The sequence below is a fragment of the Numida meleagris genome, chromosome 1, assembly GCF_002078875.1.
Source record: "Numida meleagris isolate 19003 breed g44 Domestic line chromosome 1, NumMel1.0, whole genome shotgun sequence".
NCBI lineage: Eukaryota > Metazoa > Chordata > Aves > Galliformes > Numididae > Numida > Numida meleagris.
The window spans coordinates 167,224,785-167,225,470 of record NC_034409.1 but is presented as its reverse complement, the minus strand read 5'-3'; positions in this window follow the sequence as shown (position 1 = coordinate 167,225,470).

The window sequence follows — 686 nt, the reverse complement described above, 5'->3', positions numbered from 1 at the left end:
CGGCGCGCGGCGGGCAGCTCTCGGGGCCGCCATTCCCGGCCGCGCCAACGCACGCCCCTCCTCTTCGCGCCGCCGTTCGGGGCGGGCAGGGCCCGGCCCTCGTTGCGTGCTCGGCGGGCAGCGCTGGAGAAGTGAGCTGCTGTTTGCGCTGCCTTCTCGCCTCAGAGCCTGCCGGCATAGCAGGGATACTTTAATCCCTTCCTCTGATATGCAAACTGTACTCAAGAGATACCCCAATACCTGTGCATTTATGTTTCGGGATGCCGTACAGAGAGACCTAGACAGGCTCCAGAAGTGGGCCTAGAAGAACCTCATGAGGTTCAACAAAGCCACGTCTTGCACTTGGGTCATTGCAGCCCCTACTGTCAGTACAAGCTGAGGGTGTGAGGATGAAGCGCAGCCCTACCAAAAAGGACCTGGGGGTACTGGTGGTGGTAAACTGGACAAGAGCCAGCAATGTGCCTACACAGCCCAGAAAGCCAACCCTATCCTGGGCTGCATCCAAAGCAGTGTGGCCAGCAGGGCAAGGGAGCTGATCCTGCCCCTCTGCTCTGTGCTGTGAGACCTCACCTGGAGTACTGCGTTCAGATGTGGAGTCCTCAGTACAGGAGAGACATGGACCTGTTGGAGCACGTCCAGAGGAGGGCCACAAAAATGATCCAAGGGATGGAAGGCTCCTGTGAGGA